Source organism: Schistosoma haematobium, chromosome 2 (genome assembly GCF_000699445.3).
Source record: "Schistosoma haematobium chromosome 2, whole genome shotgun sequence".
NCBI lineage: Eukaryota > Metazoa > Platyhelminthes > Trematoda > Strigeidida > Schistosomatidae > Schistosoma > Schistosoma haematobium.
The window spans coordinates 20,593,739-20,605,604 of NC_067197.1; positions in this window are offsets into that span (position 1 = coordinate 20,593,739).

Sequence of the window (11,866 nt, forward strand, 5' to 3'; positions counted from 1 at the left end):
CAGGAACCTAGGTATGTTAATAATAAAAGAGGAAAAGGAATTAGTAAATTATAGTGTGATACTATCCTTAGTCCTTAAGAATAGATCAAGTTGCCTCTTAAAGGACTCCTGAGAAGTCGCTTGGACTGGCTCGCTCGGCAGCGAATTCCAGCATTTGACAACTCTTAAGGAGTAGAAGTTGTGTCTACAGTCCGTTCTGCTATGTTGTGTCTCCAGGTCAGTGTTGGAACTAAGCTTAAGTAGGTGTTTAAGAGGATGTCCAGGAGTGTTAAGGATACTGTAAGCCATCAGAAGGTCACCTCTAAGACGTCTATACTCTAATGGGTAAAGGTTAAGTGAATGAAGGTGCTCTTCGTAAGGTTTAAATTTGAGTCCTCGAACTGATTTCGTGGCTCGCCGTTGGATACGCTCCAGGGTGTCCTTATCCTTTTGGAGTGAGGGGGAAATACTATGTTTCCGTACTCTAGAGACGGATAAAACTATTAAAGATTATATGGAAAGTTCTTCCGTCAAACTGGCCCAAAATGCGCTTCAATGTTACCAGTGCAATGTTTGCTCGAAAGGTATTTTTGTCACAGTTAGCGTAAGGCTTTAAATCGTAGGGCACCAGGACTCCTAAATCCTTTTCGACTTGGGACACTACTAGAGAGGAGTTTCCAAAGTTATAACTGCAGTCTGTGACATGTCTCAGATTGACTACTTTACACTTTGAAGTGTTAAAGATAAGTCCGTTATCGTCTGCCCAACTTTGAAGTCGCGTCAGATCCTCCTGAAGTGCCTGTATATCGTCTTGGTTGCGTATCTCTCTCTAAAGTTTCATGTCGTCGGCAAAAAGTAATAAATCTGACGTTACTTGTTGAGGAAGATCATTTATGTAGATCGAGAAGAGAAGAGGTCCTAGTACTGAGCCCTGGGGGACCCCACTAGGACATTCCATAGCCTGAGATAAAGTGAAATTAACCCTGACCTTAAAATGTCGATTTTTCAGGTATGAAGTGAGCCAATCGATTAGAGATGGTCTGATACCCAATCGTTTGAGCTTACTGATAAGACATGTATGGTTAACCTTATCAAAAGCTTTTGAGAAATCTAGGTAGATGATGTCAACCTTCCTCTTGTGATTGAGGATGCTTGTCCATCTGTCCACCGCAGTCAGCAGGTTGGTATTACAAGAGTAACCCTTCCTGAAACTGTGTTGTTGGGGTGAGAAAAAATTTAAGTATAGTAAATAGTCATTTATACCATCGCATATCAGGGACTCCATGATTTTTGAAGGTAGTGAGAGAAGAGCCACCGGTCGGTAACTTGAAGGTTCGCTGCGTTGACCTCCTTTGAAAATTGGTGTGACGTGAGCCAGCCTCCAATTTTCCGGTAGTTTTCCTCGACTTAGCGAGTGTGAGAACATCACTTAAAGCGGCGTTGCCAGGATTGAGGCTGCTTCGCTCAGTATGGCGGAATGGACCATGTCCGGGCCAACAGCAGTGTCCAGTCTAAAGTGCTGCAATTTCCGGAACACTAAGTCAGCGCTTAGGTTCACTTCGAAAAGTCCTGTGCAGTTGCAGATGAAACTGTCATCAGTAAAGCTGATGTCAGTCGGTTGAAATTTCTTTGAGTAATGTTCAGCCAGAAGGTTAGCGGCGTCGCCATCGTTGTTGGTCGGGCCGTTGAGACCTACTAGTTGGGAATCTCCAGTTTTGGCTTGACGAAAAGAGGCTGCATAACGGAATAAACTTTTAGGATTAGAGGCAAATTTGTCCATAAGCTTTGTCTGGTACTGAAGCCTATCTTCTCTTATAGCCTTCGTGCATATGTTCCTTATATATTTGCATTGCCTGTACGCTCCGTCGTTGTCAGTTCGTTTGTATTCCGCCCAACAGTGCCTTTTGCGGCTTAGCAGGCGAAGGGTACGGTTCTTGATTACTGTAGGTGGCTTGGAGCCTTTGGGAACCGTTTGAAGAACTGAATGGTCTGTAGCACATAAGAGCGTGTGCAGTAAGAAGTCCCAATGACCGTCCGCATCGAGTTGAGGGTGGACATCCCAAACCATATGTTGTAGATAGTCGTGTAGAGCTGGCACATTCAACCGTTTAAAATTCCAACGAAAGTTATTGGTGGGATACCTTAGCTTAGTTTTGCTGACAAAACTGAAGGCCATGACGGCATGATCGCTTTTTCCCAGGGGAGCCAGGATTGGGAGATTGTCAACTAGGAATTCTTCATTTGTGAATACAGTCTAAGCGCGATGGTGTCTGACTGTTTCCCCAACGAGTTGCCGACCTCACATTTTCTTATAAGCCCAAGTCATCGATGAGGTTGAAGAACCGAGCTTCAGTTGAGTTGTCGCCCCCAGTATACGTGTGCTCCGCGAAGTTGACTCTAGGGAGAGTAAAGTCCCTTAGAATCAGGATGTGTGTGAAACCGAGACGAGTAGAGCGGGATAGTCCTTCCAGCACACGACTATCGTACTTGATGTCGGCAGTTGGCTTCCTGTAAATGACTCCGACTAGACACCTCGAAGTACTAGACAATCTAGCAGAGAACCATATGGATTCTTCAAGATTGTTAAACTCGAGGTTGTGAATTTGGTGCACCTCCAAGCAAGGACGTATGTAAACGGCTACTCAGCCCCCAAATCCTGATTTTCTGTCGTTGCGGAACAAAGAAATCTCAGGTAATGCTAATTCATAGTCCGAGAACTGAGATATCCAGGTTTCAGATATTCCTATCAAATGGGCCTTATTAGCGTAATTCATCCAATTTGTTTGGTAGACACGCGGCATTCATATATAAGCAGTTTATGCTTTCATCCTGTTTGTCTGTATGAGCCTTAAGTGAATAGACAGGTAGCCCACCTATATGAGGTTTGCCGAGGTGGTAGGCCCTGTCCTTTACACGTGTATAACAATTCAAGGTCGTGCGTAAGGCGTATGCGACACTCGTAATCTTTGTACGTCAAAGACGGTACATATTGATTTTATTTATTGTTTTTTTATCAGTTTTTGGTAATTCAACTGGTCTTTCACTGTCCAAGGTCTGACTCAAGTGAGGTAGAATATAAAAGAAGTTAAAGCGACATATATCTTATGCACTTCATTGATAATGATGTAGATTTTACAGTTCGAGTAGGAATGTATATGGAGAATTAGTATATCAGACATCAGCTAGTTCAAGCGATGGATAGCAGTCGACAAGTTAAACATGTGAACAGAACAGGCAAAAAGAGTTGTAGAGGTAATTAAAACTCTTCTGTTGGGGACATTAGATCCCCAGAACTCACTTGGTAAAGTACCTAATACGTTTGGATTTCGCTATCTTCGCGCCAAAAAACTCTCCTTCTTTATGACGTATTTCCCACATGAGAGAATCTTAAATGCGTTTGGTCCGTTGTGTCTTTTAGTATGCTATTTTGTAACTCTCCCCAAGGACAGTTTTGTGCTGCATATGTACGTTTTGATTTGTGTTTGTCGTTATCGCTGGTTTCTGGCTGTCTGCGGAATATACTTCCCTTATTCCAAGCTTGGACTCCCTCATCTGGTTAGCGGGGCTGGGACGCATAAAAAAACTGGCTTATTGTTTTTCGGTCACCGAGTCTTTGTTCTGTTCACAGTTCAAGTGAACTCGTAACCGCTTCGAACCTAGCGACTTCAGATATGCAACACATTTCTGAGGCAAGCAATGTAGTTGCAGACGCCCCGTCCAACATAACTTCTTTGAACAGTTTCAAGATATCGACATTCTTGAAGTCACTAGCTTCTAAATGAAGACACTGATCTTCTGCGCGAGCTATGCTTGGAAACATTGAAACTAGATATCAAACAGAAAGAAACAGCTAACGAAACTTTGCATCATAACGCACATACAGATAGGAATCGTCCAAAAGATCCGCAACATTATTAGATTAACTTCTTCAGTACGCTGCTCAAGCTTTCTCATCTAGGCGTACGTGCAACCAGTTATGGGAAAGACATGAGAGGGTTTGCACTCTCCAGCATAAGCTGCTAGAAATTGTAAGATGATTAGACACACCGATGGTCGTTTTGACAATGTTCATCTGGATTGGTAGGACCCTTACCAAATTCAAATGGATACACTTATCTCTTAAGTTGTGTAGACCGTTTCATTTGATGACCAGAAGCGGCACACATCAAAGACATCACTGCTGAGACAGTGGTCCGCGCCTCTGTCGAACGGTGAGTACCGAACTCTCCAGCACCCATAAGCAAACGGTTTGGTAGAACGCTTTCACTGACAGCTTATAGCTTCACTTTCAGCTGTAAACGTTTCATAGTGGACCGATGCTCTTCCACTCGTCTTACTCGATATTCGCAATGCAGTGTAAACTGGATACACTCCATCTCAAGTAGTTTATGGAACGGTCCTCCGACTTCCAGGAGAATTCGTGGATCCTTCGTTTTCTTCAATGAATATGGATCTAAACTCCTACGCGATCATTCTTATAAACTCAGTGCATCCAGTTAAACCTGTTTCGACCCGACCACAACCAACTGTAGATTTCGTTCAACTTGCCCAACGATATAGTACACAATCTATGTACGTCGCAAATCACTTCGATGTCATCTGGAAACGGCGCACGAAGGACACTTCAATGTCCTTCAGCATGAACCTAAATACTGTTACAGGAGAACTGAAGACATTTGGCGGATTAAAACCCTTTTATTGTATATTAATAATTTACTGTGTTTTTGGATGTATTTGTTTTATTTAACTTTTGAACATGTTTGTACATATCAGCATTACGGACATTCTGGTTTCCCTTTGTCGTTGGTTTGGTATTTGGTAGTTTTGCTCTGGGAACCGACAAAATTGAAGGTTTGTTTTGTAATTGTTATAATTTTTGTTGTTAGAACGACATTTGGTCGACTATTTGTGAATCGCGAATAAATTTGGTATCTGAATTAGAGTTTTGGTTCTGTTGTCAATTTGGGTTCGTAATTTGCAAGTAGATCGATAGTCCGTACTTCAATAACTGGAATGAACAAAACTTGGACGTAACAATACTACATCGTCGATAAGGACGAACCTAACAATAGCATCAGCATCAATCGTCTCAAAGAGGCGTACTTAGAAGAAGAATCTGGTCATGTCGATCTCCCTCCAGTATAACGAAACGACACAAGCCCCACAATTACAATACTCCATCCGATAATTAAAAGTTAAAAGAAGCTTCTGTGTTGTTTGACAACCGGTCTAGAACAACGCGTTCAGACAAAAATGAAAGGTTTCTGGAACACTAAAACAAATACTGCACGTCGGACACAACATAACATTTTTTCCCCTCGTTATTACTATTTTGTGCTAAAAAACTAAAACTAACTTTTTTCGTTGATAATATAGTTTTACGTGCATATGTTTTCCCGGAAATTCCCCAAAAATATAATTGGGCAATAATTTTTACGCCATCGCATGATTTTACAGATCCTTTTTCCCTTTCCAGGAAGGCTGGTAAAGATGAGAATCAGATGATTAGGACTAAACGAAATTTGTTATTCATTAGTATATTGCATCACATGGCCCCTAATAGTAAGAAAAGACAACCAGACCCTGTTGAACACAGTGAGCCATCAGAAAAGTGTTTGTCAACGGGAAACGTGTTGGGTTTAAACTTCTTCGTGTCCACGTTTTAAGGTCGACACTACCCCACTGATAGTGGGAGTGATCTGTAGCGGTGAACAAATCTCCAAAACCAATAGCTCTGTAAGTCTTCAGCATTTGCTGCTAACCGCATTATTATTATTCACAAACATCTTATGGGTACATGAGTGTTGTGAAGAAACCATTTCCGGTTTCTTCAAAAAATGCAATAATACACAATTTTCAATAATGTCAGCATTATACTTGCCATTAAAAAAAATTTAGAGCAATAATAGTAGAATATTAATAATAATAAATCGGGTTTGTGCAATTGAGAAGAATATTGAATTGAGTTTAAAGAAGGAAATGGAGAAAATAAGGGAATAGAAATAAAGGAGACGTGAAATACGCAAACAGTCTAATAGGCGTGTTTATGAACACAGAACAAGAATAAACGGCTATGTGTTTATCGTTAAATTAGTAACAAAAAATAATTAAGAAAAAACAACTTATTATCGCAGTAAGATATGGAGCTAGAATAAATGTTTGTGCAGTTATAGTTTAGAGTGATGCTATGAAAGTTACAATTAAATGAAAAGGATAAAGAAATATCAATATGTATGAGTCATATATGCATAGTGAAGATAAAACACAAGTTATTGTCTTAATTACAAACTTCGTAATCTTAAGAATAATATTTATTTAGAGGGAAAGAAGAAAGAAAAGAAGTGAACACCTAGTGAAAAGTTTCATCCATGATAAGAATAATAATTGTGTAATGAATATCAACCTCAGAAGAAAACCAACAATTTAGGAAAATAAAATAAAAATCCTTTAATGCACTCGGATGAATACATTTAGATTTATGTAATAGTATACAGAGTGAAACCGGATATTAGTATAAATATTTGTGCAATAATAATTAAGATTGATGCTATGAAAGTCAAAATTGATTTTAAAGGACAATCTGGAGTTAAATATGTTTAGAAGGATAAGAACATACAAATAGAATATCTAATGTGTCGGGGAACTAATAATGATATTAATAACGGTAATAATGATAAACACGAACATAAGCAGATTTCATATATTAAGATAAATAGAAATAAAATAAAATAGACGTGGAAAGATTTAAAGGTTTTATTTTGCTTTTCAAGCAATTAAATGGATGACGGACCTTGTTTGTGTAAATCATTATTGAATACATTGATATTCAATAGGTGACATAATCCACTTTCGGAAAGAAAATCATCAAGGAGACTTCTGAACCGGGTTGTAGTTTCACCGCAACGGAGGTTCACTGGCAGTCTGTTCCACATGGTTGAGTAGCGAATAAGGAAAAAATTCTGACGTAAGTTTGAGTGGGTTCTTGGAATCGCTAGAATATTCTCCTTATTGCGTAGATTGTGGGATGATATCATAAGGTATGAAGGGGTGGATACCGAGGAGTAGGAAATACCGTTAATAAGCCGGTAGATAAAGGCAAGATTTAATTTGATACGTCTGATCCAAAAAGGTTCTAAGTTGAGTTGTTGACATCTTTGGTGATAGTCTTTGTTATCGGAATACCCCAGAACAGCTTTGGTGAACTTTCTTTGAACACATCCCTTTTATAATCAGGTCATTATGTCTACAATTACTGTAAACTAAAATACCATATTCAAGAATGGGTAAGACACATTTTCTGTATAATAACAATGTCGATTCGATATTATTGAAGTTTATCATTATGAATTCACTGAGCTTTCTAGCTTTGGATACTTGAGATATAATGTGTTCAGAAAAGTTCAGACTATTGCTATATCTTAAACCCAGGTCACGAACAGTGTTGAGAGGTTTGAGTGTATGTGTCTGTACAGTCAGATTTAAGTTAAGGCAGCGACCAATGTGAATAAATCCACTTTTGTCAACATTAAGTGGCATATTCCACGAAATAGTCCATTCGTACAACTTGTTTATTTCCTCTTGGATTACCGCCGAAATATAGCTTTCTTTCGTGGGAGAAGGGAATGAATAAACTACTTTCAGGCCATCAGCAGAAAGGAAAGGCTTACCACACTGAAAGAGGGAACACACATCATTGATAAAAAGGAGAAAGAGTAATGGACCAACCACACTTCCTTGTATAACCCCACTGGTTACATTCACAGGTTTAGAGTAGCAAGATCCAAAGCGAACGATTTGGCTACGTTCTTCTAAAAAAGATTTGAGCCAAGATAAAAGGGGATTCTGTATGCCAAACGAAAAGAGTTTTAAAAGAAGAAGTTTGTGTGAGACACTGTCGAAAGCCTTACTAAAATCGAAGTAAAGAATTATCACTGGCTGACCAACATCTCTTCTCTGGGTAATTTGATCAAAAAAATTTAGGTGCGATGTGAAACATGAGCCTTTAGTCATAAACCCGTGTTGGGATGGGCTGATCAGACTAGCTGAAAGTAAAAATGATAGTAGCTGTTTGTGGATGATTTTTTCCATGGTTCTTGAGAGCACGGATGTCAAATTAATTGGCCTATAGTTAATAATATCACTACGTGGTCCTGTTTTGAATCTAGGGGTGATAAGGGATGTTTTCCATAAAGGTGGATAGGTCCCATATTCCATAGATAGATTGAAGAGTTTCAAACAAAATAGTGGAAATTCTCTACTTCCATATTTCACAAATGATGAAGGTATCCCGTCAGGTCCACCATCATAAGACTTTTTCAGGGCAGCTATGGCCTGCTTGATGTTGGAGAGTGTAAAATCAATTTTCGACAGATGTCTGGATGTCAGCATTGGAAATGTGATGATGGAGTTTTCAGTCCCAGTTTTGTAGCACTGCGAGAAGTGCTTGCTGAATTGTTCGCATATAGTATTCGGGTCGTTAACAATGCTTACGTTAACTATGAAGAATTTAGTCGTGCCAAGGGAATTTGACTTTACACGGGATTTAAAATGTCGAAGTATTAATAATTCTGGACTTTTACTACGTAGAGCTTTATTTTCTATATTCATGAAATACTTACGTTTAGATGAAGCATTTCTGTCGATTAATTTAAGTATACTCTGAAGTGCATACACATCATTCTGCTCATAGTAGCGGTATTTTAATTTCCTCAGCTTTCTTTTAAAAGTATTTTGGCCCCTATTAGCATTATAAGCCACACGGCCAATAACTGGAGCAGTGCAGTTAAGACAATATATCAGGTTGTGGTATAGATTGGAAAGCGCAATGTCAACATTATTTGTGGTAAAATAAGTTTCCCATGGTAAACATTGAATGAGAGTTTCAGTCCATTTCCATGTTTGTTGATCAAAATGTCTGCTCTGGTACGTCATTGAAGCTTTAGAGTTCAATTGTATGACGTTTAAAGAGTGAATAATACTCAATACAATTCTATGGTCACTCATAAAAAACTCATAACTGGTATGGACTGAGATAGAGTCTATGTTGATTGTGAACATTAAATCAAGTGTATTATTGCCCCTGGTTGGTTTTCGGACCTGTTGAACCCATCCACAAATTTCTAATGTTTCAACTAGCTTGTTATATCGACCTGGTACCGGAGTTAAGCCCCATGTAATTTTTGGCAGATTAAAATCGCCTCCGATGATTTTAAAAGTATGCGGTTGGTGCGAAGCAATGGAAAATATGTTTGTTAGTAATCTGTCAAACTTAGTATCCGCATGAGGTGGTCTATATATGCATCCCACCAGTAAATAATTTTGGGATCCACAGTTTACAGTAACCCAAGTGGAGTCGTCTATAGCATCAAGGGATTTATCCTCAAATTTGCACGCTTGAATGTCTGAACGGACATAGATAATTGTACCGCCTCCTATTCCATAACATCTATCGGTTCTAAAGAAAACGTAGTTATCTACATTCAAGGAATGATCGGATATAGATGAATTACACCACGTTTCCGTAATAAGTACAATGGTTGGATTAACAAGGAATAAAAGAGTTTTAAGATGAATAATTTTATTAGACAGAGAGCGGGCATTGAACGAAAGAATAAGAAACTCAGAGTCATCATAGTGAAGCAGGTTAGAGTATAAATTGCAGTTGGTAGTTTCATGAATACTCATGGGATTAGCTAAGGTAAGAGTCGTGTTGTGAGGGGAAATAGATTCAACCACTTTGTCATCATTTAAAATATATTTGCAGCTGCCGGCAGAAAAGCCGGCGGAATTACAAAAAAAGTTTTCTCATTGCTATTGGATATAACATCTGATAAGGGCATAGTGTACATATTGGGAGCCGGACCAAGAAAGCTTTCAGGTCTATGTGTGCGACCATGTAGCCATTTACAATCCAGATTACTATTTATACCTGACGTATAGGTAACATGTTCCAGACGTTTATTTCCAAGGTTTGTGGTTAATTTCGGCTTCTTCATAATTTGGGGAGAATCGTGAGCTGTTAAAATACTTGCGATGGTTTGCGAGGTTCGAATATATCGACGTTATGCGTGTGGTCAGTCATATAAATGTTATGATTAGTTTTCCTGTTATCCGTTGCACAGTTACTGTAACTGGGTGTTGCACTAACAGGGATTTGGACTGTGTTATCCCATTCGTCATTAGCACAACTACTTCGGGTTGAATCTAGGTCGACATTCTTAAGAGGATGGACACCACCTACATCGGGATTACTTTCTTCTGGGTTTTGAACTTTATGAGATTCAGTAGAGTTTTTCGGTGGCGGCAAAGTTGTTAAGCTAGACGTCCTCTTAGAATCGGACTTAACTTTACAACCATTAGGATTATGATGCGTTTGGGAGTTTGACGTTGGTGGTCTGTAGCTATCACTTCCTGCTTTTCGCTGGCATGGTGTTCTATCTGGAAGAATCTTAATATCCCTGAAAATCTGTTTTTGTCTCAATGAATTGGAGGAATTTAAAAATTCACTGGCGTCTACAGATGAGTTGAATTTGAACAAGATCGGTGAGTGCATACCAGGATGACTTCTTTTTATTCTTGTGCATACACATGGTACGTGTGTCATATTGCTGGCTCTAAGCAGACTAGATTTGATATTTTTAAGGGCATGTGTATCCGGTATATTAAACACAATTGCATTGCTAGATCGTCTTATTCCTTCAAATACCTCTGGTGCAACATGATCTTGGAAAATATTTATGTCATTCATTTGATCTGGAGTCTCTGTGAGGTTGGGGGTTGATGAGATATTTAAGCGGATTGAGAATGCTCATGTCTACTTGCAATTTTTTTATAGCATCCATATGGTTGCAGTTGCGATTATCATCACTGTTTACCATTAGAGTTTTCAACATGTCTGGAATGGAGACAACTGGTAAAAGCTTGTCTGCTTCCGGATGAGCGTAGTGGCTCGTCTCGTTGAAACTGTTGGAAATCGTGCCAGTAGTGGTATTAAATTGTGTCGTTTTCCTACGTTTGGCTGAACGCCTAGGAGCAGGGGTCTTCATTTTCGTTTGTGGCATGATAAGAAAGTGACGTATAGCAAGTGGATTGAACAGAATGTTGGAAATAGGGGTGAAAAAATCAATTCCGAGGGCTCAAGTTAGTCTAAAAAGTCAAAATCTATGTTTTAACCAAGTGTGAATGTATCGTGAGGATTAGTGGCGTTAAAAACAAAAGATGACAATGGCAGGAAGATAGTAGTGGAGATGAAGTATTTATGTCAGTATCTGTGTGGAGGCAAAATAGAATATAAAGGAGCAAGTTGTATCAATTTTAACATATATGACACGAAAGATAGCCTTATACAGTAAGGTAATTTAGAAATGTCGATAATTAGTATCAAACAATCAAAAAAGTACTGTACGTGATACATATATAAACTGAAGTCCGTATTAGTAAAAATTGGGAGTTGCAGAGATAAGTAGTTTAGAAGATTATTACCGTCTAAGATTATTATGTTGCTTCTTGAACAAATATATGAAACAGCTTTTTGGAAAAAAAACACTATCAAAAAAAACTATGACAGACTCACCGAATTGGACAGGTAATTTCGGAAATGAAATAATTTATAGTATCCAAATACGATTTAAATGATAGTTCATAAAATAGTGAATACATTCCTTTAACATACACGGTTATATATATTTCTTGATATTAGGTAGAGGTTTGAATAGATCCTGTAGATACATAAAGTACGTGGGTTAAGGCATTCAAATACGATATAACCATATATTCCTTAAGAAATAGAACACAGATATGGAATGCAAATCTTCGTCAAATATGATTATATATGGTTTTAAAGTGACAAAGTATAGTTTGATCGTATAGTCAAAATGAATATATGTAA